The 27,120-nt window shown below is 48.6% G+C and overlaps 1 long non-coding RNA gene across 1 annotated transcript in view; it reads right to left on the bottom strand.

Annotated features, from left to right (window-relative positions):
• Window positions 1-5,250: 5,250 nt before the first annotated feature.
• LOC147665175 (uncharacterized) overlaps window positions 5,251-27,120 on the bottom strand; it is a 145,513-nt gene continuing 123,643 nt past the window's right edge. The window contains exon 2 of the long non-coding RNA XR_015305023.1: window positions 5,251-5,547. This is a non-coding gene — a long non-coding RNA (uncharacterized LOC147665175). The remainder of the gene's footprint in view (window positions 5,548-27,120) is intronic.

The following is a 27,120-nucleotide window of genomic DNA, read 5'->3' as shown; positions in this document are numbered from 1 at the left end:
AACAGCTAGGGTATTAGGCTCGGGTGGTAGTTGGGTCAATCACCTATATGGAGTCCAGCGGGCCCTTAACAACCAGCCAAGAAGCTCTCTGGGAGGTGCAACTCCATACAAAGTCCTCTTTGGGACCGGAATGTGGGTACCTGATCTTGATTTTAAAGGCACAGTGGCGGATGAAAAACCGTTTGACATCAAGAAACATTTGACTGTTTTACAGGAGCTTAATGATTCCAGAGCTTTCTTAAGTAACATTGAGACAAAGGAAGACATCACTGGGGAAGTCAAATCAGCCACGGCAAGACCTGCCTGGATACCTAAAGTTGGGGATCTGGTCAGAGAAAAGATTGTGGACATGAAAGAATTTGGGCCATCCTATGAAAAGCCTGTACCTGTCCGGTCCATTGAAGGATCTAGAACTGTACTTCTATCGCCTCTTGCAGGAAAAGAAAAGAGATTTGTCTCAAATGATCTGATCAAACCACACTATGTAGCTGATACTAAATAGTAGGCCTCATGGCATCCTGATTATCCGATATCCTCTTCTCGCTACAATACAGGAAGTACAAACAGAAAGACTCATAACATTTGAAGAGTCACCTTTACAAAGCAACGGAATCAATAACAATGCAATGGAACTAGTTCCCCTTGACACAAACTATCAAAATCAAAGTGAAAGACAAACTTCAATTCAACCTAATATGGATATCTACGTCAACATGCCTCTTCAAGAGCAATCCACAAGTTCAACAACACCTGCTGAGCTACCAAAGATAGATCGTACAGCATCTGGCTATTTCATAGACTTTGATACATTTTCATTGGATCCAAGTGAACCTGCAATGACGCCAGCCCAAATTTCTCGCAAACAACGAATCAAGGACCTTTTTTTTACTTTCTTAGAAAAACTTATTTTGTATCACCTTGGCTAGAGCTTTGAATAATCACTGGTATACTATTTCTTCTCTTTTGTATTGGATTAGTAATTGTCTTCCACTTACTTATCATTGGAACTTATCTTCAACAGAGCTGTGCAACGTCAAAAATACATTTCATTTTAAAATCTCATGTTTCATCTCATCGTGAACACAGAGACTTTTCCTTCGTAAACATTTCAGTGGTTCCTCTACCAGCTGGTATAGTGTGAGACAAAGTACATTTTTATTATTTTGAACCGACTGAGCTCTTAAAAATTCCCATTTATTTAAAATTTCATTGAACGATATCATTATCTCCAGTACATTTTCTGATGATTGGGATTTTTAAACTGTTAATAATTTATTGTGGAACAATCTGCTGCATTTTATAGCACTGAAATGGTTTTGGATAGATCAAACTTTCTTGTTACTAACAATATGGTCATCATTTCTTGCGGAAATCTAACAAGCCCAAAAATGTTTTCACATACATCCAGTGGGAACATTTACCTACACCACCGAAAAGTAGCTCAAAAACATTTGCACAGAAATTCTCATATTTTTCACAGGTTTAACATTTCTGATCCAACCTCATACTACTATAAGGTTGCACCAATATCTGCACAGAAAAATATTTTAACTAACACCAAACAGATTTACTCTGCCTCTTTCATCACCCAGCTGTCTGAACAGGGTTTTGACTTTTAGATGGACACTGTAGAGTCAAAATCGATCTTGGGCTTCTAGGGACTGGCAAGTCCAGAGGACAGATGCATGTTTAGAGCATACATCATTCCACAGTGGATGATTTTTCTGAATGACACAGTGCAACAGACTTCCTGTCTTGGAATACCCATGATCAAGGAATTGAACACCCCTCAAATTCCAACACCTTTAAATACCAAGGGGAATTTTACACCAGAAAGAGGGCTAAGTCGGATAACATATTGCAATATAATAGATCAGACCCCAATTGAAAGGGATTGTTGGTTTGGCCTACTGACACAAACAAAGGTCATGAAAGATTCAGGGGTACTACCGAAGAGTTTAGTATCCAAAGACCAGACCCACGTTATGTAAAACAGGAACATCCGGGGGTAGTGACATCATACAGTTTTGTGAAGTTGTGCTTTGATTGGCTAAAAACCTAAACACTACCACAGGTAAAACAACACTTATCGCTACTCTCAGAGGATGTGGACCTATGAGATTTTGTATTAGGTCCCAGAAAATCACATCAGAAGCACTTTTGTATGCTGTCTATAACAAAATCTGGAAAATCTCTCACCAAGAAGCTGCAGAGAGGTTAAGAGACATAGATAGAATTAAACTAGAAAAGGCGTTAGCTGTGGTTGACAATGGCATTACCATCCAGGATATATTCACTGGGCAACATTGTATCTTCTGCCATCGATGTAATAGAACAGGATTTTTCCACATTGCTACACGGACAGTCACAGTTACGTTCTATTCTTTTGTTAAGCTGGGCGCTGCAGTCATTGCGTGCCGGATATGTGCCTTGGCGTTTTATCAACTGTACATCATTACTTTCTGCATTCAATCTAACAGAAAGACATATGAAAACAGCACAGAGGGGAGCAGAATATACAATGCTAAGTACTAAAAAGCTGGATAGGTTACCCTTTACTGTGGCAGAATCACCGTCCACCGAATGGTTAATCCACGGCCATATAATAGTACCGGTCGCAACTTTCCAGTTTCAATATTGCTTAGGTCAACAACAGGCAGGCAGATATGAAAAGATGAGTAATGAACTCATCAGGGAATCCTGGGATTTACCATAGAGATTTCGATGCAGGAGTGGGAACATGGAAGTGCTTCTAAGGCTAACTAACAACGAGAACGCTTTAAGTGGATCTCTCATTTGCCAGGATATTATGCTACAATGGACTTGTAATAGGTCTGTGGCAAACCTGTCCTGTCACTTGAAAGGTACCCTTGCAGCCGTGATTAATCTGGTATTCAGGCTTCTCTCGAGTGGGAGTTACTTGATGCTATATGAACAAGGTTGTTGTGGGATGCTTCTGGGCATCACATATCTAGTAACCATGAGCTCCAGGTTACTTGCTGTATGCAACTATTGTTTCCACCAACACATACAGGCAGGTAGGCGCCGCTATGGCCTCCGCTAAATGTTTCCTTTATACTGTTTGATACTCTGAGCAGAATGATGTACAGCAAACCGTGCCCTTAACCTCCGCCCGGAAGACTTTTGATCTCCAGATCGCAAGGTCCTCGACAGAGATACAGGCACTTATACGCAGAAACTGCCCCATTCCATTTCACAGAAATGGTAAGTCGTATCTTCAACATGTCTGACACAGCGGTTTATGTGCACCTATTTAAGACCATAGGTTCAGGAATGTTAAGCACCTTTAAGACCGTCCTCGGAGGTATACCGAACTTTATACACTCTCTCTTTTGAAGCATTATTGGAGGGCTTCTGCTGATCCTGTTTCCAATAGCAGGAATCCTGATTGTTACCTTTCTGCTATGGAATGGACGTCAAAGCCACCAAGGAGATAGCAACAGCACTCCTGGAACGCAAATACGGTGAACGCATGGTACAACATCTGGGCACACCGCGCCTACGGGTACTGAGCGCCTCTTGTTTCCTGTCATTTAGACCAGTCTGGGTGGACTGTGTCCTACCTGTTCTCCGATAACTGTTCGGCAAAGAAGAATGCGCGTTGGACCTCTGTCTGACACTTCCATCGGTTACGCCACCAGACGATGATGCTCTACTGGACCGGATAACGGCCCATGTTCTGCAGTGTCCTCAGCGCATTTCGATATTGTTTGCAGCATTTTTAGAGCCACCACATGTAGTTTCTGCTCCTGTTGATATGGACTCCAGCTCCTCCAACACTCAGGCCTTGGATATGGCACAGGCTGCCCCGGCATCGGCTTAGTTTCTTGGAATCACAACAGGACCATCATCTCCTGCATAATAACTGTGTATAAAGTTCATTCCCGATGTCATCCTAAGTCCGAAACTGGCACAGCAAGGTAGAACCCCTGGGGATACCTTAAGGTATATAAACATCACATATTGCAGAGGAGATCACGACTTCCATGCCGACAGACTGACGAAAGACGCTGAGGTTCCTGCATGCAGATACTCCAGCCCGCAGTGATCTGACATCGCTGGCGGAGTGTTCAGCTTGAAACCAGAACGCAGTCCCACAGTCTCACATCAGGTAAGGGTGTTGGCTTTATTCAAGAGGGATTCTTGGCTTTACACCTACTCACATGCTAGGTACACTTAGGTACATATAGTTAGGGTGCATCGTAGGAGTACGCACTTTACTGCCATATATTTTATATACTTGCCTGTATTTATGATGTTAGCAAAATGGTAGAAACCTACCATCTGTTTACTTTCTTAGTGATGCTACTCATTTATCCATGCTATTGCCTACTGGTGATTTCAGTGCACTTATTTTACGCTAGAATAACCACTGTTCAATAAATACTTATTGAAAACGTCCCAATCATTTATTCTGTATATCTCTCTGAGAACAAGTGAGCATGAGTGATGAGCAAAAAGTAAGTTACTGTTTCCACGGTCCTGAGGGATCAGATGGGTCTGGTCATTTCACAAAAGGGAATACATCAAGTGCAATACTGAATGCTTCCTAATGTAAAATTACAAGACTGTGATTTTCTCTGCCTCTCAAATAATACCCCCAGGTGGCCCGCGGTGCCAGCAAGAACATACGTATTCACATACATTTGCGACAGTGCACCCAAAGGTAGGACTGGCAGCTCTGAACTTTATGTTAATGGGTGGGGGGATGTCTTGCTAGGTCAGGATCAACAGCTAGGGGAGAGATGAATATTCCGGGCTTCAGTAGCAATCTGGTTTCATTTTCATTTTCCCTTTGCCAGTGTGATGTTTAAGCCAAGAGGTGAGTTGATGTGGCATACTCAGGAGGAGATGGTCTTCAGTTACTGCAAGAGTTTGGGGCACTGGTTTCCATTAACAACTCTATGACTCTGTTCATGATCACCAGTAAAGCTAATCTCACTTTTTCTACATTCATCACGATACTGGATATTCCTAATTGTTGATAATGTTTGCATATATCATTCGATAAATGCATATGTTCTACAGTCATGCATCAGCATCACCAAATACGGCAGTAAGGAAAATAGAGAAATATTTTTCGTGCAGAGCGAAATGACATCCATTCGGAAAGGGACAAAAAAAAAAGATCGTTAGCAAGATGTTCAGAAGCACACAATTAACTTAAAATGAATTGTAATTAAAACATGTACAGTTACGTTCATTGTTCTTTTTATTTTCACAGATTTCTTTTTTATTATTAACATTGTCTTTTTTTAATTTGTTTTTTGGGGGGGAAAATGGCACCTTCATATAATCCACCACTGTTCGCAATGCAAGTACAACCTAATTGTAAAATAATCATTGTTGCCTTCTTTCTATGATATTCTTTCCTTTCGCACGGGTGACAGCTCGGCGGGGTCACCAGCAGAGCAAAATCAAAATTGACAAGTTGGGACAGAATGGGCTGTGCTGAAGTCTCTTCTGTTTAGCCCAATGTTCTTCCCTCTTCATTCATCCCCTTTTCGCCGGGCTGGGTCTTGTGTCCTGTAAATGGAGAAAGAAAAGTGATATACATCTGTTATGCTGTCATTCCTGGGGTACATGCTGATGGGATGGGAAAGGGAAAACGGAAAAGGGACAGGATGTGTTGGGTTGGAAGGAGACATGATAGGACGAAAAAGGTGAGCATGCATTAGGAGCAAAAAAAGACAAATATATATGTGGGAATCTAGCATAATGCTTTCTCTTTTAGAAATAAAAGCACATTTTGAAAATCTCCAACCATCCCATTAAAATAAACATGTCGATTTTTGTATATTTTCTAGTTTGAGAATTTTAAAAAAGAAATCATAATCTATGTATTAGTTTGATGCATATTTGTTTATTTATGTGTGTTGTTTTGAAGTTCAAATAATAACTATTGCTTAGGCTGAGGTCTCTACCGTCCAGTAATGGTTCCGTAGATATCCACAGAAGTCAAAAGGTTAAGAGCAGGGGGCGTGGCCAAGATGGCAACGGAGTGAGACGTCTTTTCGAGTCCCTCCGGCGCCAAGCCCAGCTCAGCTTTGTTTCAGCATCGGAAGCGGCCTGCTTCTCGACCATTTGGGACCTGCTGTGACCCTTGGTGTTGAGGGGTCCGGTCCGGAGTCACGAGTGCGAGCCGCGGAGGCCCGAGGGTGGACTTAGCCGCGGCGGCAGACTGCGGCCTTGCAATCCCCGACCTGGAGTAGAGGGAGAGCCGGACTTCCGGTCCGCGGCGGCACGGAGCAGGCATTGACGGAGGCTGAACGGGGAAGACACTCCTGGCCCTTGCTACGCTGCGCAACGCCCCTACGCCCCACCGGTGAGCGGCGACCGGCAAGAGAGCGCTGGCGGGGAGGTTCGGCGGGACCTGGTGAGTGTAGCGGCCTCGCTGCTTCCCCTCCCCCCAGCCCCGCTTCAACAGGCTTGGCGGAGCGGCCCAGCCGAGATCTCCCCACCTGCGCCTGCCTCCGAAGCGAGCCCCGAAGCGGAGTGGTGGGAGCCGGCAGACCGCTCTGGACCGGGGGAGCTTGGCAGGCTCGGGCTCCGTGCACAGCAGGAGGGGGTAGGAGGAACTGAGGAGGGGCCGCGACGGAGGGGACTTCTGGACTTTGGGCTCGTGCCTACCCCCCGCCGACCTGAGGAGCTGCTCCGGGCACCGGAGGAGAGTGGCTGTGCACCGTGACCGGAGAGTGGGCGCCGCAGAGGGGGACCAGCACCTAAAAGGGGCCCTAGCAACAGCGCTATCTCTTCCCCACTACGTCCCTGCAGTGACCAGGAGGTTGGGGAGGCCCTGCTGGGGTGCAGCTCCCTGAGACCCGAGCGCCTGGGGGGACCCCTGGAGGGGCCTCGATGCCCCCTGCTTGCGCCACACCTGTGCACCTGCAGTGCTGGTCCGTCGCAGAGGTGACCCTTCCTTGGGGGCTCAGCTGGAGAGCACAGCAGTTCGGTGAAGTGGGAAGCGTGCGCTGCACGCCGACGACTGGCCGCGGCAGGGCCGGACATATGCCTGGCCCGTAAGCCCGGAGGGCTCCATGACCATGGGACGCTAGCAGTGGAGTTGGCTACGCAACCCCCGGAGGCAGAGTACCAGCGGCGGACACCTGGAATACGGATTGGGGCCTGACCTTTGGAGAGCCCAGGGCCACAGGGGGTTCAGTGCAGACACTGCTTTACCGGCACTGGTGCAGAGGAGACCTTGTGATTACCGGAGAGGGGACTGCTGCCCTACCCGGGGGTGTCGCGATGTCTTCCACGCTGCACAAAGGGAAGCCTGGGAAAGATGGCGCAGCGAAGAATTCTCAACAACCGCCGTCCCCCGGACTCAGCGTATCGCCCAAGAAATCGGACGATGAGGCCCCTGCAACCAAGGCCTTTATGACGGAACTCTTTGCCTCCATTAAGGAGGACATCTCTGAACTCCGCGCCCAACTGGCATCGGACCTCCGTGAAGTGTGGAGAGACGTGGACGGCATCGGAGAGAGGGTGGCCACATTGGAGGACCACGACTTAAGCATAGCAAACGATGTCCACCAGCTACAGCAAGATATCATTAGGCTCACAGAGCAGAACTTTGACCTCCAGTCCCATACGGAGGATCTGGAGAACCGTTCCCGCCGGAACAACATCCGCATTCGGGCGGTGCCATGGGACGGAGAAGCAGGTGACCTGCGGGTTATGTCCAAGCTCTTTTCTTACAGGTTCTGGGCGACGATGATGTTCAGGACATCAGAATGGACAGAGTACACAGGGTCGGTCTCCCTAGAAGCGGTGGGGGGCCGCCCCCGGACATCCTAGTCTGTGCACACGATTTCCAGCTGAAGGAGCGTATTTTACGGAAGGCACAGACCATCCCTTCATTGCAATTCAGAGAGCATCATCCACAGCTGTACAAGGATTTAGCGGCGTTGACCCTCCAGAAGAGGCGGGAGTTCCGCCCGGTGACCACCTTCCTCCGGGAACGCAACATTTCCTACTCGTGGGGTCATCCCTTCCGCATTATCTTTCGATGGGAAAACAGACTTGCGCAGATTCGATCTCTTCAGGTGGCGAAGGATCTGTTGGGTCTGGATGATGTGACTCCCTCACAGGAGGCTGGCAGCTCGCCGCCGCGCAGGCGTTCTTCCTCATGGCAGAGAGTGGGCCCGGTCATGCATCGTGGGCGGCCTGATCGTACGGCTAGCCTACAAGAGAGAGGGAATGCAGTGGCTTCGGTGGCCTCGGCGACTTTGGCATCTTCCCAGCAGAGCTCCGGTGCCGCTTGATCTTTGAGCCGCAAGCTTGTTGGTGCCGGAGGGGCACGTGACACCAGGTACAGTGGGTTTCATTGTACTTTTGGAGAAGACACCCCGTACCGTGGCCTATGGGAACCCACCATGGGTGCCCCATCCCCAGCCCAGGAGGAACTCTACGAACTGTTCTCCGATGGGACTGCTAAGTACACTGTTTTGGTTTTGGTTGGGGTTTTTGGGGGGGAGGGAGAGACTTGGGGGCCAATTGAGGAGGGGGGCTGTTGGGGACCGGGTTGGGGTTGGGTAGGGAGGTGGTGGCGTCCGGAATGAATGTGTAGTATGCTTGTTTCCCTCTGCAGGTGAGACACTTGGGATTTTGCGTATCAGGCCTCTGGGCGGGACTACTTATTGGATTGGAGTTGTACTCATGTCTGGTCTGCTGGGTTCTGGGGGGTCTGGAATGGGCAATGGGAAGCTGGAAACAGATGGGGTCCGGAGGGATATCTGGCTGCCTTTGGCGGGGTGGGAGAGTAGGCATAGTTTCGGGGCGAGTACACAGAGATGGTTGCTAATAGTTCTCCATGCCGCTTAGTATCGGAACATGGAACGTAAAGGGCCTCAACTCCCCCCAGAAACGCCAGAAACTTTGGAAATATATATCTGACCACCACTTAGATATTGTGGGGCTCCAAGAGACTCACCTGGCACGTAAAGATGAGCTGCGACTAAGACACAAACATTTCTCACTCATCTATAGGTCATCTGCATCTACCAAACATAGAGGGGTGGCACTTCTATTCCGAGCGTCCCTGCACTTCCAACCTTTGGGGATCAGTTGTGACAAGGAGGGACGTTGGTTGATGGTCAAGGGGGCACTTTAAAGCCAGAGTTTGTACGTTTGTGGTGGTGTATGTTCCCAACTCTAGGCAGAATGCTTTTCTTCGTGATTTGTTGGATAGGGCGGGGGACTTTGTGGAGGGGCACATGGTTTTAATGGGGGATTTCAACATGGTTTGGGACAAGGATTTGGATAGCTCCCGAGCCCAGAGAGCGGACGCTGGGGTTTTCTCTACGGAAACGCAGCGTATGGTAGGTGAGCTTGGATTGATTGATACTTGGCGATTCCTGCATTCACAAGCGCGAGACTATACCTTCTTTTACCATGTTAATCAAACCTATTCCCGTTTGGATCATATTTTTGTGAGCCAGGCCTTCAGGGGAGATGTCCGTGATTCTGCTGTCTTCCCGCTCTCCGTGTCAGATCATAGCTTGCTGGTTCTCGGGCTCCACTGGTCGGCGGGGGGTGACGGTGTGAGGAAATGGTACTTCCCGCCAGCGCTTGTCCGGGATGATACCTCATGTAAGGAACTGCGTAAAGCTATAGGGGAGTTTTTGGCCCTCAACCCGGTTGCGGACACTTCACTTTTCAATACGTGGGATGCGTGTAAGGCATCTCTGCGGGGCACATGCCTGGGCCTCAATGCTAACCTCAATAGGTTAAGGAGGAAGGAACGGGAAGACCTGGAGGCAGAACTAGCAATCTTAGAACAGGCACATAAAACAAACCCGTCTAGGTTGATTCTTAGACCTCTGACGGCCGTGCGGGGTAAACTGAAGGCCCACTACAACAACCGTGCAGAGTTTACCCTCCTGCGGCTTAGGCGTGTCTCCTATTCACAGGGGAATAAGGTGGGCAGGCACTTAGCCCGTCAGCTCCGGGACAAGAGGGAGAGAGATTACATTGGTGGAATTCTGGACCCAACTGGTTCGCTACAACATAGGGATGTGGATAAGGCGGGTATTTTTGGCCGCTTTTACGAGGCTCTCTATGAGGTTGACTCCCTGGATCAGGCAGCGCAGGACCGTTTCCTGGCGGATCTCCCCATCCCACAAGTGTCTAAGGAGTGGAACGAACTCTTGGCCGCCCCCTTCTCTAGATCTGAGGTGTTGGACGCCATTAGAGATCTGAAGCTCCACAAGGTGCCGGGTCCTGACGGCTACACTGCCCTGTTTAACAAGACCTTGGCGGCAGAGTTATGCGATTTTTTGGTGTCCCTTTTCAACGAAATGGCGGTCACTGGGAAAACCACGGGCACCATGGCCGAGGCCGTGATCACCATGATTCCCAAACCGGAGAAAGACCTTTCCAAATGTTCATCGTACCGCCCGATAGCACTTCTCAATGTGGATGCTAAATTGTATTCCACTATCATAGCACGCAGGCTCCAAGATTTGATGCCGGCCATCATTCCCCCGGATCAATCCGGGTGTATTAAAGGCCGTCAGACGCATGACAACTTGAGGAGGGTCATACATCTGATAGAGAAGGCCACCCGGTTCCGTATCCCGGCGGTACTGGTGGGGTTGGACGCAGAAAAAGCCTTTGACCGGGTTGACTGGAGGTTCATGTTCCGCACCTTGGAGGCCTTCGGCTTCTCGCACCAGTTCATCACAATGATCCGGGCGAACTACAGCAGCCCTAGCTCTAGAGTGGTGATTAATGGACATCGATCCGCCAGCTTCTCACACTCCCGGGGTACAAGGCAGGGTTGCCCACTTTCCCCTCTCCTCTTTGCTTTGAGCATCGAACCTTTGGCCCTTGCGGTGCGCGAACGGGAGCAGATAAAGGGACTCCCCTTTTCGGGTGAACAACACAAAATCTCCCTTTTTGCGGATGATGTCTTGCTGTCGGTAGGGGAGCCGTCCCATTCCTTACCACATATCCAAACTCTGCTGTCCGACTATGAGACAGTGGCCGGATTTAAGGTTAATTTTGATAAGTCGTACATCTTGAACCTGACCCTCACTCCAGCAGAATTGGAGCGACTGCGCCCGCTCACGCCCTTGGCGTGGGCGCCTGACTCCTTATTATATCTGGGAGTTCATCTGACCCCTTCTATAAGCTCCCTATTCACAGCAAATTTCCCACCGCTGTTGGCGGCTGTGCGCAGGGAACTAGACCGGTGGAAACCGAAATATATTTCGTGGCTTGGTAGGATCCATACCATCAAGATGGTCCTCCTTCCTAGGTTTCTGTATCTCTTTCAGGCCCTCCCCATCCCCATGGAGCTGGACTTCTTCCGGCGCCTTAAGACTTTACTGCTGAAATACATCTGGCAGGGAGGCCGGGCGCGCTTATCCTTCGCAGCTCTGCGGCGCCCGCGGGAGGAGGGAGGAGTGGGTCTTCCTGACATGCACCTGTACTACAAAGCTGCTCAACTGCGGGTATTAGTGGAATGGTCGCAGCAGCTTTCTGAGAAACACTGGCTGCATATGGATAGGAGTGTGGCCGGGAGATCGATCTGGGTCCTTGCCTGGAAGCCCAAGGTGGACAGGCCTAAGAACGCCTACATCAGCACGCCCACTAGCACCGTCTTGAAAGTGTGGGATACGGTCACGGGAGATGAACGATGGACAACATTTCCCTCCCCCTTCACTCCCTTACATTTCAATCCGGCCTTTCCGCCAGCGGTGCGGGAGGGTCCCTTCCGACTATGGCAAGAGGGAGGGTGTAGGGCCCTTACGCACTTATTCCACGGAACGGAACCCCTTACATTCCATAACTGCATGAGTGGCTATGGTCTCCCGCCTTCGGAACGCTTCCGTCATGCTCAGCTGATCCACTGGGCGACCTCGACGGGACTGAGAGATACGGCTATCAGACCACTCTCGCTATTTGAGGCCTTTATTCTCCGGTCTTCCACGATGAAAGGGACGATTTCCTTTCTGTATAAACTCTTACTGACTACTGTGGTCTCCCCACGTCCCCACTACATGGACCACTGGGAAACCCTACTGGGCCGAGACATAGCCAGGGACGAATGGAAGGGTCTTTGGCGGGATATTGTAGCTCACAACCACTCGGTGGACCTGCGAGAGGCCCATCTTAAAACCATGCTCGATTGGTACCTTTACCCGTCAAAACTGCATCGCATATTCCCGGCTTCTTCGGACCGGTGTTGGAGGAGCTGGGACTGTTGGGAGACTTCCGCCACATTTGGTGGGACTGCCCGGTCATCCGGCCATTTTGGGCCGAAATCTTGTCCCATATCAAGGATATATTAGGATACCCAATCCCGGATTCTTTGTCCTATGTCATCCTGGGCCTTCGAGATCCGATGTTGGAACACCAAAAAAAGGTGGATAAACATATTCTATGGCTCTGCCTTGGAGCGGCTAAACTTACGCTAGCCGCAGCCTGGAAGAAATCGTCGGCCCCAGCTCTGTCACTGTGGCACGCGAGACTGTGAAGATTATTGAGCATGGAGAGAATGGCGGACATCTTCTTGGGCAACTTTAAGAACTTTATGTTTCGGTGGGGCCCCTTGGTACGCTTTCTGTCGAGGGGCTTGCCCTCAGCGGTATGCCCGTCTGCCCGTCTGCCCTGCGTGCCCTTCACCTTTTCCAGATTTAACTTGATTGCATGATTGAGGGAATGAGTTTGAAAGTATGTGTAGGCGCCACCACTGGGGCAGGGGGGTAAGGGGGGCTGGGTGGGGGGAAGTTGGGGGGGTTGTTCATTACTTGTTGCGGCACCGCATAGCTAATGGAGGCTTTTGATTGCCCGGGGGCTTTCGCAACATTCCAACTATATGGGAGTGACCACCCCTTTGGGGAGGACTGCCGTTGTGCCAAGAAGCGGCTGACTTTGATTTCCTTGCTACCGACTGGCAAGCACTGTCCTTAAGAGTTGCCAAGACTGATGTCATTGTTATCCTAAGTGTCTCTTTGTAAGCTTCTTACTGGTCCCTTTATTGGGAGATGCTGCGGTTCTGCCGCTTGTTTTCCTTCTATATTTTTCTCTCTTCCTTTCTCACTTTATGTTTGAACTGCAATAAATAAAAACTTTTACAAAAAAAAGGTTAAGAGCAGCTGACCTAAGCAGTGCTTAAACCACCTTCCAAGGATGGCTTGGATTGGAATAGAGATTCTCAAGGGCACACACTTCTTCCATAAAGGCCATCCCAATTGGCCTTAACCTTTTCCTGATTGGTCCCACCTTACCAAAGCCTGAGATATGAACTTGGGTACCACCATGGCCCTCCAGGCTTATAAAAGCATAGGTGAGGACAAGCCCTACTGCTTACTATTACAGGTAATAAGACCAGACATGAAGGCTTTAATGAACCGTACTTTAGTTTGATATTATATGGACATTTTAAGCCATTCATTGTTCATGGTGACTCAATCAAATTGTAATTATACACATAAAATAAATATTTTTGCTGCTGGAACCAAAAAAAACACAATAGCCCCCTTTTTTAGGTCGGTCATCTGCAACAACCTTTTGATTTTACTAAAATGATATGTATACTACATTTATAAGGGTTTTCAGCCAACCATTTACATTCATTGGTCTGTTTAGTGTGTCATTCAGATATTTCTTGGGAAAAAGGCCTAAAGATGGGTGATTTGAGAGGATTCTGGCGCTCACTAAACGTTCCCACAATATATTTAATTTGCTCCTATCTTGGTTGAGGTGCTCTAAAAAGGTGGGGAGATTCACCCAAATCCCCCAAATTTTTGATCCAAGATCAGAGGGCAAAACATTCTAGCCTCAAGCACACGCCACAATATATGTCAGAGGTAAAAAACGTATATTCATCCACAACAGTGATATCCTGATGATCATTTTATTTTTCGCCCTACTACTTCATTTTTAGCCTAGTACCAACACGTGTTTTGTCGCTGAGGGGCATATCCCATGACTTCTTCAGGGCGTTTCGGCTAATATAGTATAAATCCTGGCTTTACTCATTAGTACCGGTTGTTCTTCCATGCCGGATAAAATCAATAAATCGTCCACAGGCGCCACCACTTTTCCTCTTATGTTTAATCCTTCTTATGAGTCTCACGAAATTTGTACTTTTGAAATTATACACTGAACTATCTGTCCTTCACCGCTCTGATCTCTTTCGCAAGACTCATAAGGATTAAAAAGAAGAGAAAAGTGGTGATGTCTGTCGATGATTTATGGATTTTATCCAGGACGGAGGTACAACCGAGACTAAGGAGTAATGCCAGGATTTACACTATATTGGGCAGACAGCCCTGAGGAAGTCATGGGGTACTCACCACAGTAACATAGCAAGTGTTGTTTCTAAGGCTAAAAACGGAGAAGAGGCCAGATTGTTCTTCTGTCCACTACATCTGATGGGTCAGCATCTTCAGTCATTTGATAAATTCTCTGTGAGTGACCGCATTTTACCCTTTCAATTGGAGCACATCCAAAGGCAAAGTGATTTCCATCAGTGCCAGTGTATGCAATGTCAATGAGCTCTTTTAGAGACCCAAAAAATAGTATTGCTTTTAGCCAGAATTCTTTGTTTCTTAGATTGACGAGGGCCTGCCAGATTCCCCAACAATAACGTTTTGCAAAAAGCAAGACAAAACAAGACAAGCATTGGCAAAGACAAAAAACTGCCACCCAACACTAGACCAATTGGCTTTTCTAATAATTGTTTCCATGGTACATCGCACACCCTTTTTTTACATTCCCCTTTCAGGTGATGACCAGGAGGATAATGAATAGTTCTGGACTAGTTCTGAGAAAGAAGGGCCATATATAAGAGGCCCTGCAACACTTTTGCGCCGCTGTTGCATCACTTTTTTGTGATGCACGGGTGGCGTAAAAAATGCCCCATGTTGCGCCCTATTTACAAACCGATGCATCTAAGCAGAGGTAGAGTTGAATAACTTTTGCGACACACTCCTGCAATGCGTCATTACTGCGCCTACAGATACGTCAGAAATACTGTTGTACCTGTAACTCCTTGCGACCTGGAGCCCCGTACATTAAATATGGCATAATTATTGTGTCGCAAGGAGGGCACAGTGAAAACTGTTGCATCGCTGTTTTCATGCAGCAATGCAACAGTTTTCATAAATGAGGCTCAAAGTGTTTTGCTTAACTAAGCGCAACTACAGTAAACCCAGATATAATAACATTAAACTGCTCATTTTCACACCCATGTTTCAATAAATATGTATCATTCACATGTCTGAAGGTCAAGGGCTCAGTGCACTATGTTCCTGTAACTGAGAATGTGAAAAAGTCCTAAAGTGACATATCCTATATTTCGATAAGTGCTTTAAATGATACGTTTTAGCATGGTTTTTTTTACCCTAGTGCGGATGTGCACTGCACCCCAGCCTTCTTCACTTGAGCTCATGGAGGAGGAATCTGGCACAGATTTACAGCCATGACGCAGGCACGGATTCATCTTTTTTCTCTTCTGGGAAGGGTTATACTTGGGAATGGGCCTTTCTGCCACCTCAGTCCTATCCGCCACTGGGGTTCCACCCTGCGAAAGGAGGCCCCAGATGGTCAGTCAGGCACTTACATACACACAGTCCATATACTGATTATTTACGAAGCACATACACAATTTTGAATCTATGAATTACTGCAGGAAACGTTCAATACTGTGCTGGACGTTTCCCCGCCTGTGCAGAATTGGCTGGTCGAGCGACTTCTGCTTCAGAGATAACTAGGCGTGGATGAAATTTAAATTACGCCAGCGTAATCAGCATCATTCCGGGTTTTTCACATCATGTTTGTTACGTGGTCATGTAATTACAAGGCACTGACTGTAACAAGTTACCACAAATGTGCAATTCGCGCTCAGAAATGTTAGTGAACACACAGGAAAAGCAGAACACAAGCAGCTTTTTTTCACATGATTTTATTGCAATGCGTCCTTGTAAATTGACACGAGTCACATTTAGTGCTAAAATATAGCACAAAATAATGCATTTGCATTTCACATATTTCCTGTTGGAAGCCGGAGTCAAGTCCTACAGTTCCACATCATTTTGCCATCATTTTGCGCAATAAGCACAAAAAAATTAAGAAAGTTTCCCACCTCCCCTAGAGATACTATGGAAGAGACATTCTGGTGCAGTGATTATCCATTGATGGAAGAACACCCAACAGAAAATTTGACACTTTCGGCAACCATTACAGGATTTTCTATTACCACCCAACTCTAAATCAGTGCTTTGGATATATTAATAATCATCTCAAAGACATCCATTCTTCTAAACTGCATAGGGTTAAATTAAGCTTTGCCCCTAACTTGTTATCTGCATGTTATACATGCATCTTTTGAGGAAGCACTCAGACCAACGAAGTATGGGCCATATTATCAAGAAAGGGTGATACATTATCGCCGCTTTTATCGGCAGGAAACTGCTGCTAAAGCGGCAATAATGGGCTTGATAATATGACCTTGTAAATTCCCATAGAAGCCCAGGTTAACACCAGAACCTGGGCTTCTATGGGAATTCACGAGGGCATATTATCAAGCCCGTTATCGCCGCTTTAGCAGCAGTTTCCTGACGATAAAAGCGGCAATAATGTACTTCTTGATAAACTGGCCCTATGAGAGCAGATTATGAGCCATCTGAAAGCTAACCATGCACATTTAGTACCAGAGTGCACAACAATGGGGTGTTTCTGAGGCAGACTACTGCTTCGGAAAGGCATTCATTCACCTGACATGTAGGGCATTGCAGCGTCAGCCTCACGAGGAGCAATGCACAATGATGAACCTTGACCTCCTAGGGCTGTGTGGTGGCAATAAGAAATAATCTATCGGATTCTCTTTTGTTCTTTCATTTTTGAGATTTTTCCTTCTCTTTCATTCCCTCCTACAACTTGTTAGGAACAGTACCTTCTTAGTTGACATACCTGTATAGTGCTTCATCACTGTGCACTGAGACAGTAATCACATAGGCTTTTCTATTACCACTGAAGTAATGTTGCCGGTGCTCAGCACCAGGACCTATTTCTTAACACTGGCCCATAATTATGACAGTCCACTGCAGTGGAAGTGCCATGGGGTGGTGCAAACTGCAGTGCGTTCCTGAGAAATATTTTAAGCCCTGGAACTTTTGGGTTTAAAAGTGAACCATGCAACCCGACCAACTCGGCTGTTTCAGGAAAACGATAGTACAAGCAATTAAATAATATCAGAAGAACATGCCTGAATATACAATTCCCCCCTCCACCACACCACGCATTGATTATCCTTTATACAAATGTCATGGAAGCCACATGGGTCATTTAGCCCCGGTCCTGGCCCTGGTCACTCCCTCTCTCAGAAGGTTTGGATTTCATCTTCGAGCTGGCAGCTCATGTGACAAACTGGTGGAAGGTCTACGATCCAGTAATCCGCCCACCTCTTCAAAATTTTTTTTTTTTAGGGCACCTCTTGCCTTGTAGACTACTATTTATATATCCATACAGTGGTAAATTGGAGAAGTGTGGCTCAATGATTAGAGCGGCAGACCCTGATGCAGAGGTCTAGCCCGGGACCAGGGTACAATTCCCCACCTCGGCAGGTCTTGGGCTCAAAATTCCATGGACCTGATAATTCTCGCCTCTGTGCCTATTCCAATCATGGAGTCCCACTCTGCAACTCTGGGCAGAAGCTTGCTTAATCTCCACAACGGCCCCCACAATGCTAAGGATGCCTGGCCTCCACCTTGGGGGTGCCCAGGAGTGGACGCCTCACAGGGAAAGCCAGGATGGGTTTGTAGGAGAGTAGAGTCTGCTATCCTATGGTCACCCAAAATTTTTGCTTTTTGCTTCACTGGTTTATGACTTAATGTGGCTGTGGGCCTGCTAATCAGACCCACAGCCTGCTGTTCTCTCTCTAAATTATTGCCAATGCACTCTAGGTGCATTACGAATTGAAACTGGTTCACCTTATAGGCCCCTGTAACAGAGTACCATAGGTTACCAGGGCATAGGTGTAGCCAAGGCCTACCAGGGGCTGCAGCATGTATTGTGCCACCCCTGGCCTAGCCTCCATATTTTGACACAACTGGCTGATCACTCAGCTGGGGTAAGTTGGTGCAATCACCTCTTGCTTAGATATAGGATCCCTATATCTAACCTTAACTGGACACATGTTAACCTATAAGCCATTACTATGGAAGGCCCCTGCAATCCTGGGGGCAGAGTGCGTGGTTTCATGTGAGATGGTGCTCTCGCACGAGCTGAGCCTGTCTGCAGCTGTCGGGAACAACTCCCTTAGCTGTTCCGGGATATTGCCATACCATATACTCTTAAGCGCATTATAATCCTCACGGTTATATGCTAACTTTGGTTTGGCTTTATCAAAACATGTCGAGTAAGGTGTCATACGATTTGGAATACTATCCCCTCAACAGTTCTGTTGACGGGGATAGCATTCCACCCTTCTAGAGGGACACGACATGTACATAGCCTTAACCCCGGTTAAAGTTAACCAGAGCCTCAGCATCACAAAATGGATGCTGCCACCACAGACACAAGTCTGACCTCCTGCTGCTGGGAGTCCTTCCAGCGAGGGAGGCTTGGATAAAGGGTTTCCTGCCTTGGGAGGTGCGAGCACCACCCCAGACAGGATTTTGTGTATTGAGTAGGACAGGGCTGAATAGAATCAGACATGCCCGGGGTACACAAGGTGTTCTCATGCATAAGCCAGTCCAAACCGGTCCTGGGACTTTCCAGACCCAGGCCTGGCGAGGAGCTGGACAAAGGAAAGGGGGTGTACCGCCCCCCTTCCTGGTCCCACCCAGAGGAGGGACCTAGCAGGTGATCCACCCCTCAGATTGAGAATAAGAGTGGGAGCGATGCCATAGCACCTCAGATCATCCTGAATCAACTTGAAAATAAGAAGACGACTGGACTTCGACATTCTGCTGCACAGAAGACTGAAGAGCATCTCCCTTGTGGCCTAGGAGTGGCCACCCTGTGAACACAGGCACCATCCAGCAACTCAACGTCTGCTTTGCCGCTGTCTCCTGCCAGAGCCCGAGACCAGAGCCTGACCAGACCCAGACTCCCAGACCTCTCACCGCCCGATCCACAGTCCTTGCAAAGAAGGGACCCGTGGAGGCACCGAGTGACGTGGGACCGGACATCTTGAAAGACCCCCGAGAAGCTGACTGCGCAGCACCCGAGGCACCCTCGACGCTGTGCTTTGGGGATTGAGAAGCCCCACAACCGAACAGCCCTTGCACCGAAGATCAGCCCCCCAGCATCTCCACGATCTGCGTGGGGCCCTTTTGCATCGTGCCACTCGACGCGCCATCCTGGCCACTTGCCACGTGGTCAGCGGCCATCTTGGCGACGAAACCTACAATCTACACTGCGGGTCTGGTTGCTCCAGACTTGCCCTCGCTCCTGTAAAAAGGAGCACCCGCTCTGACCTTGCTGGTCTGAGTGATAAGCTTTTTCCGATTCCTGCGTGGCTTGCATTAGCCAAGGCCTTTTTGCTCGGAAGCCGACACCGCCAGCAGCTAGAGCCTTCATGGGACAGCTGGTGACCGACGCCTGGACGTCCTCGACCTATTCGTGTCCACGTGGCTGCAGAGAGAAGCTACACCTCATCGCCTGTTTGCACCCGACATCGCCTGGTTCCATCCCGGTTCCACGGTAGTCACTGGTTAGTGACTTTGAACATTGTCCCCTCTGCTTTCAGGTCTTCACCACTTCAGATCCACCCTTGGATCCACCGGAACTCTTCACATCGAGCCGCCTGCAGCATCTTCAGCTCCAAGCACCAACGACCTGCGTGACGAAACCCAACACTACTTCGCACCTGTGCACCCGCTTCCTGTGGGTGAGGTAACTCAACAATGCCGGTGTTCCTACACTGGTACACACCTCTAGTGTCTGTGTCTAAAGTTTCATTCATCTAGGTCACTCGGAAGGTTCCTTAATAACTAACTTTGTAACTTTTACGCACCATTGACTTAACATTGGTATATGCGTGCACTTTCCGCACTGCACCCGAGTCCCGCGGGCCTTTCCCGACTTCATCACTGTTAGTCCCGAACAGCTCCAGCGATTCCCATGGCCCTAGGCCTACTTCCTTTCAGCTAGGTGGTTCTTATACCACTATTTTAGTATATGGTTTAGGTGGCCCCTAGGGCTCATCCATATTGTGCAACTTTTGCATATTCAAACTGTGTTTTGTTTTAACGCATTTGCTTCTGTGCTCATAAAGAGTATAGGGGATTTTGTAGTAAATAAATATATATATATTTTCAATATATATCTGTGTGGTGTCCTTTCATTTGGTGTTCAAGGGGATTGTGTATGGTAAAACAGCTTGCTTCACATGCCTTTACAGAGTTTAGCCTAAGACTGCTTTGTCCACGCTACTAGGATAGCTGGTCTGTAAGGTTGACTTACAACCAATCATCATAGGGGTTGTTTGCCATGGTACAAGTTGATCACTAGAACTAGTGAGCATCATATACCAGGCCAACTTCTCACAGGGTTCCACAGCGGTATTCGTACAAGCGCCTTGAGACCCTTGCGGGTGAGTAGTGCGCTATACAAGTATCAATTTACATTTTACATTCCCCACTTCCACGTAGCCAGTGTTCGGGCGTCTCGGCCTTCCACTCTTTGGCTATATCTCATTTGGCAAGGATCAACCCCAGATACAGAAAGAACAATTTATATCCATTCCCTGCTAGGTCATCAGTGAGGTGTAAGAGGGCTATTCCTAGGTCTCTCGGGATCTGCCAAGATAGAACCACGCTCACGCATACAAACACTTTCCGACAGATTTTATCCAAAGTGCAGCAGCTCTACACCGTGTGGAGGGATGTGCCCACCTCCATGCCACACTGGATACAGGATAGGGAGAAAATCACCCCCAAGTGTCACAGCCGAAGAAGGGGAAAATATACTATTTGTAGATATTTAAACTGAATCAACCCGAGCCTAGCCACAACAACAGCCTCCCGCGGCATGGCCAGGACTTACGTCCATTCATTGTTCTCCAACTCCCTCAAAGTCCACCTCCCAAACCACACGAAGGGCGCAAAAAGGGTCTGGTTGGTTGGAGATGAGTGTTTGATAGATTTTTCCTACTTTGTGGTCTCCCAAATATCCCAGAAGAATTGTGCCTGCCCTCTAGTGGTTTACTGAGAGAGTGTAGAGCTGGAGATATCTGTGGAATTGTCAGTGAGGGACCTGATACTTCGTCTGCAAGGTTTGGTAGAATTTGAGGACTGTACCCTGCATGATTTCTCCTAGGGTAGATATCCCAATGAGGTCCCATTTTCTGAACCCCACTAGGGTGGCCACCTGCGGATGCATGTTCCCCTGCCATAGTGGCGTCTGTTCTGTCAGCTTGCCCCCACCATTTCAATCATTTAAGATAAGAACGCCAAAGGGTCAGTACTGACCGCATTGCATGGGGAAGGCTGCTCATCCGGCCTCCACCATACAAATACGCAGCCAGTGAGGAGTCCTCCATCAACCACCTAACCAGTGGCTGTGTTGCCCTGTGTGTCATACCACCAATCATTTATGATGGTAAGCTGTGCTGCTGTGCAATAGGATTCGATGTCCGCAGCAGCGATACTACCACAGTAGGAGGACTGAAAGCACTTGTTAAGTGCAATGTGTGGGGTGCCCCCTGTCCATAGGAAGGGTATGAGGATAGTATTCAATTTACTGAACCAATGTCGAAGGATGTGGTATGGAAAATTCTGCAATTGGAAGAGGAATTTGGGTAGGGACACCATTTCAAAGATGGCTAATTACCCGATCAAGGACACAGGGACTACCAACCAGACTTTCAATCTTTGCTAAGGGGGTCACCAGTGGCCCCACATTAAGCCGCTTTTTCATCCAGGGATACAAAGACACTTAAGTATTTAATGCTATTGATGGCAATTCTCAAGCCCGAAGCCCACTCAAGTCTCTGGGGGTCCATGCCCACTGCAAACACAGTGGATTTTAAGGTATTAATGTAGAGGCCAGAGGTCTCACCGAATATATCTGCATGATCTGCAGTATACAGGGTCCCATGGAGTCGAGCGCCATAAGTAAAAAGTGAACATCTTCAACATATAACGCTATCCAGTCTGACAGCCTTTCTCCCTACTTGACAGCCTGCAACTGAACATCTATCCTCACCCATACGGCCAATGGCTCCATGGCCAGAGCTAACGACTAGGGGGACAGCCTTGCCACGTGCCCGCTGTTTAGGAAAAGACTTTGATGTGGCTCCAGCCGCCTGCACCGATGGCTTTAAGAATGTGAATAATAATTGGATGTAAGCAATGTATCGTGCACCAAAGTTGAGGCACTGGAGGAGCAGGAATAAATATTCCCAGCCCACGTAATTGTGTGGGGCATTAATCCTGTCTGATCTGGAAGGACCAGGTCTGGAATGTGATGTATCCGGGAAACAATATTTACAACACGGGCGGAATCACGCATTCTAATACCCCGCAAGTGTTACCACCCTTGCCTTTACCATGCATATGCCTTTGCCACGTGCGCCGTAAAGGCAGTCAGTGCTCTAGATTCAGAGTGGATGGACAGGGAGATTGGACCGAGCAACAGGAAGGATCAGGACAGGACGTATCAGGATGCAGCATGGTAAGTAGTGCTGGGGTTCCGGTTTTAGGGCTCATGGCAGGAGTGGGTTCACTTTTAGGGTTAGAGCCGGTTTAAGGCTCAGGGCAGGGGGCTGATGTCCGGTCATTTTTAGGGCTGTGGGCTGGATTTTAGGGCTCATGGAGGGGGCTGGGTTCAGGCATGATTTTAGGGCTGAGGGCTGGGTTTTAGGACTTAGGGCAGAGGGCTTAGGCAGTTTCTAGGACTGCGGACCAGTTTCAGGGCTCAGGGCAGGGGCCTGGGGTAGTTTTTAGGGCTGGGGCTGGGTTTTAGGGCTCAGGGCAGGGGTCTGGGGTATAATCTTAAACATGCAAATGCCTTTACCAATCATGCCTTTACAATGAAATTTGCAGTAGTAGCAAAGAGCGTGTTGTTAAGGCATGTGATATAATCTCATGCATGGTTCCATCATACAACCGCAGTATCAACCCATTTGCCAAAGCTTTGGCCAATATTTTGACCTCGGAATTGAGTTGCGGGATGGAATGGTAGGAGGAAGGGTCATTTACTGGCAGGCTCAGCTTAGGAAAAATCTAATTTTATGCATGACGCCAATGTGGTGGCATTAGGGCGATGGCTATTGCATACACGACTGACCCATGCATGTGTATATAAAGTTTGGACATGTATGTTGTGAAGAACTTGTAAGGGAACCTATTGGGCCCGGGGGTCTGTAGCAGCAAGTGAGAGATCGTCCCTGGTGAGATTGGCGTCCTACTGCCAAAGGGCTGTGTGGGAGAGGACCCAAAGTGGTAGGGCGCATACAAAGTCTTCTATCTGTATCTCATTCAGGATCTTCTGCTCTGCATTGATCTTCCCAAGATATGAGGCAAAACAATTGGCAAACTCGCTTGAGTTGGTGAGTAGTACCCCAGACCCGTCCATGTTCAAGGGGACTAGAGGAGAGTGGGGGATGCCCTGGCACAGTCTATAGAACATTTGACTCGATTTGTGGCACCATTGGTAGGTGCGGCTCTTAGAGACCTGCCATGCTTTCCATGCCAGCCAGGCTTCGGCGATCAGAGGTTGGTGGTATTGTTGCTGTGTCAATGTAAGCTGTCTGCGAGTGGCTTGGCCATCTTGTTGGTGGTCTAGTACATCTAGGTCTGTGATCCTACTCTTGAGGTCTGTCAGCACTTGCCACCTGAGCTGTTGCTCTCCAGCACAGTAACTAATGTGGGACCTCTGCAACATGGGTTTTTGGGCCTCCCATAGGTTCTGGGGCGATGTCAGGGATTCTGTATTATGTGTAAAGTAATCATCAATGGATCAGTTCATATGTTGGCGATATTCAGAGCTCCGGAGGTACCAAGGCGACAGCCACCAGCAGAATGTCAGGTGCGGAAAGTATACCAGAAACTCCAGGACCAATGGAGAGTGATCTGAGAGACCCCTGTGCATAACTGTAATATCTGATACTCTATGGAGGTGGGAGTGTGGGCGCAAGTAGTAATCAAGTTCAGAATATGAGCCATGGGCCACAGAAAAGAATGTGTAACCCGACACTGAGTCGTTATGTGCTCCCTAGACATCCGTCAGGCCTAGAGCCAATACGTAGTAGGATAACTGTGTCGCACTTGTCTCCTGGGGCTGCCCCTGACTGCACCATCTATCCGTGGCCGGGGCTACTGCTTCATTCTAGTCACCCATCAGGACTGTGAGTCATCAGGTAGTTCACCCCACAACCCCATCATGAGTTCTTTGAAGCATTGCCGGGGGGGGGTAAAAGATTATCAGTGTAAGAGGTTCTTCAAATAATGTACCTGTAACAGCTGTATAGCGGTCATGGCAATTTGACCATGTGTTATTGTGCTGAAAGGGAATTATCTGTTTGATCAGCACGCCTGTGCCTCTGGAATTCCTCATGAACCCTGAGGGGTATATCTGGGTGTTTCCCCAATGGGCTAGGTATAAGACTTGATCCCGACCTGGTGTTTTTTTTGTAATAGAAGGATGTTGGCCCCTACCCACTTAGTCTATTGTAAAACTGCTCCTCTCTTGATCCTATCAGATACCCCATTGACATTTCAGGATACCACTCGGAGGCTGTCAACCCAGCCAGGCCGACTAGGGGTACTCATGTCTGGGGCTTATGGCGGTGTATGTCAGTGGGATGCGCAGAGGAAGCGGCATTGGGCAAGCATGAGAACAAGAAACTAAACAAAAACAACATAGTAAACTCAGTGTCCACAGTTTTGTGTCTGCAGTTATGGCGAAAACCAATTCCCCGACCTCCCCATACTTCAAAAACAGGAAGTATCTTTTGTGGGGTAGACCGCAGCCAGATCTCAACTGAGGACCCCATTCAGTCAACCCCAATGGACCCACACAACGCAATATTAACTAGCAGTTAGGTAGAGCGAGCTCTCGCATGTACGGTTGTTCTGTCACATGTATTGACACAACCTACTGGGTCCGCGAGAAGCACCTCCAATATATGCCTGTCGGCCTTCATGAGTTTGGAGGGGTCTGCTTCCTGTGCCTGAGAGTCCGCCCCGCGACCAGGTCAGTAAAGCGGGAGCTGTTGTGGCATTTCACTGGGGTCCTATAGGTTGATCCGCTGACTGTTTTGCGAGGAGTCCGAGTTAGCCCATTGAGGGGTATGATGTTTAACATGAACCTTCTTATCAGTCCACATGAAGACCTCCTCAGGTGAATCAAAAAACAGTGTCTGCGATTGGTACAGCACTTTAAGTTTTGAGAGATCTAGTAGCATATATCTGATGTTTAGGTCATAGAGGCGTGTTTTGACGGCCTGGAAAGACTGGTGCTTCTGTTGAACCAACTGGGTGTAATCTGGGAAAATCATTATAGAATGTGATTGGAACAATAATTTGTCTTGGGTCCTAGGATATTGTCTCTGTCCATGTAAGTCAAAATTTTTGCGATGACTGATCAAAGTCAGGCTCGGGGGAGAGGACCTGCACTAGGGATCAATGGGCTTTCTCGATAACATAGCAGGTAGAGAGGGTCCGTGATGGCAGTAGGTCACAGAGTCACTGGTCGAGAAAGTGTTACATGGTGGAGCCCTAACACACCTCTTGGAACCCGACAATGCGCAAGTTGTTGCGGCGTGCCCTTCCTTATGCATCTTTCACACACACCACTAATTTCCTGGACATGGAGATGAGTTTGGCCACAGATTGTGGAAGGGCAGTGACCGAATCATCCACCCTAGCCTCTGTTTTTGTACTCCGTTCCACGACACTCCTAAGGTTTTGGTGGAGCAGTGTAACCACGGAGCCTACTCTCCTATCTTGTTGTCCAGGGCATCACAGGATTGCCCAATGGCCACCATGAAGGCGACTCTGTCTGGAATCATTGGTTTGTGGCCATCAGTCCTGAATGTGTTGAATGTCCCCCAGGTTCGAGCATATTTATCTAGGGTACTCTGTTTGGTGCGAGCCGGTGCTTTGTCTGTCGTCATATTGGGCAGCTGGGGTTAGTTGTCACAGTCTCATGGATTCATGTGGGGCTCTCACTGACCTGCTCCAACCACGTGGGATGGCACGTGCAGTCAGGAAATCAGTCTTCAATTGGTGAGGGAGAACAGTGGATAATAATTTGGGGAGCCCCACACTGCCACAAACCTGCACCGAATGCTGGTTCGGCCATCTTCGCAACAGGCATGGCTTCCCCTTCTTTGCCTTTAAAGGGATAACATGCAGCCAGATTTGAGTTGCCACAGGGGGAGCTGTAACCGCCTCTGAGCAGCCACCACCAAAGGTCTCACTGTCCACCTCCCTGGATGGTGTAAGGTTAAGTTATGCTCTTGGAAACTGAGCTTCTATCGCCCCCTGCAGCAGCCCAACTACGAGGCATGTGGTTAGAGGCAGGGCCCCCTTTGTACAGCTTCAGCAACCAGCCCCAACGTTGCCACCTCTATGCCACCCCCAGTGTTTCAGAGAGCCCACCACACTGGTGTATGACAGTGGAGGCTGATGCAGCTAGGCTCACAAACATACCTGGGCCAGGCCAATGTCTTCAGCTGGGGGTGCTAAACCTGGCCCCAGTGTACAGGCAAGTGATCAGGGGTCTCACAGCGCCCACGTAGCTCCTACCACTAGCCATGATGTCTCCACTCACCTTAGGGGCTGGCAATCACCATTACCTGATCCCGCCTCCTCCACCGCTTTCGCGTGGTCACAGATTGCTTGCAGGCGGGATCTCCAGGGGACTTTCTGTTGAGTACGCGCCCTGGGCCTCTCGTGTCGGCCACAGGTAAAGTCGGCCACCACCAGCCAGCGACCGCCACAACCCTCGCAGGCCATTGCCAGCACCCCACAATCGCCGGGAGTCATGCCCCCAGAATGGAGCCCCCGGCACCGTGCTCATCCCCACAGCCTTGATACACCTTGCGTTAGCACCCCCTGACGGGGTGTGTAATTTGTATTTTCAGCGGATGATGGGTGACAGCGCTGACCTATACTAAACTGCTGCTGCCAT

This window comes from Lissotriton vulgaris, unplaced genomic scaffold, assembly GCF_964263255.1.
Source record: "Lissotriton vulgaris unplaced genomic scaffold, aLisVul1.2 SCAFFOLD_2198, whole genome shotgun sequence".
Lineage (NCBI taxonomy): Eukaryota > Metazoa > Chordata > Amphibia > Caudata > Salamandridae > Lissotriton > Lissotriton vulgaris.
This window is presented reverse-complemented; position numbering and strand designations above follow the sequence as displayed.